The sequence below is a fragment of the Fulmarus glacialis genome, unplaced genomic scaffold (genome assembly GCF_000690835.1).
Source record: "Fulmarus glacialis isolate BGI_N327 unplaced genomic scaffold, ASM69083v1 scaffold15659, whole genome shotgun sequence".
In the NCBI taxonomy this organism is placed as follows: domain Eukaryota; kingdom Metazoa; phylum Chordata; class Aves; order Procellariiformes; family Procellariidae; genus Fulmarus; species Fulmarus glacialis.
Window position 1 is genome coordinate 1854 of NW_009232749.1, and position 347 is coordinate 2200.

Consider the following 347-nt stretch of genomic DNA (forward strand, 5'->3'; position numbering starts at 1 on the left):
GTGTAATCCCCGAATGGCACTGGAAATCTTTTCCCCTGCCTGTACATCACAGCCTGTTTGTCCATGTTATTTACTTTTTAACTGCCCGCGCACAGCAGGGACAGAGCAGATACGAGTATCTTATCAAGATCCTCCTGCCATAAAGGACTTCCCACCGGGCTGGGCGCACTTGGCTTAATCAGCAACCGAACAATAGGGACATTGATGCGGTGAGGGGGGCTGTCGCTGCAGGCAGGGGAAAACAAATCAGAAGGATCCCGTGTTACTTGATAACAATGGAAAATTATTCCCAAACGATGGGAAATGCCAGGCTGCTCGCCGCGGAGCAGACTGCGAGCCCGCCGGGC